This window comes from Fulmarus glacialis, unplaced genomic scaffold (assembly GCF_000690835.1).
Source record: "Fulmarus glacialis isolate BGI_N327 unplaced genomic scaffold, ASM69083v1 scaffold18088, whole genome shotgun sequence".
Taxonomy (NCBI): Eukaryota; Metazoa; Chordata; class Aves; order Procellariiformes; family Procellariidae; genus Fulmarus; species Fulmarus glacialis.
This window is the reverse complement of record NW_009227760.1, coordinates 2,976-3,185: the sequence shown is the minus strand read 5'-3', so window position 1 is coordinate 3,185 and position 210 is coordinate 2,976. Positions and strand designations below refer to the sequence as shown.

At 55.2% G+C, this 210-nt stretch overlaps 1 protein-coding gene across 1 annotated transcript in view; it reads right to left on the bottom strand.

Moving 5' to 3' along the window:
* SYNC (syncoilin, intermediate filament protein) overlaps positions 1-210 on the bottom strand; it is a 4,315-nt gene that overhangs the window by 2,665 nt on the left and 1,440 nt on the right. The gene's annotated exons all lie outside the window — the stretch shown is intronic.

The window sequence follows — 210 nt, the reverse complement described above, 5'->3', positions numbered from 1 at the left end:
GGTCAAAACCAAGTGAGAATATAATCAGGAGAAACCTTTTTTCCGGCAGCTCATGGTGTGAAGCCCCAGCACTTTCCCACTGCATCCCTGTAACCTCGGGTTTGCCCTACGCCCAGGGGCTGCTGCTTCGCCTGGCCTGTGCCAGAGCGGGAGATGCTTTTGCCTTCAACCAGCAGGAGATATTCCGTCTCCTTACCCTCCTCATCCACC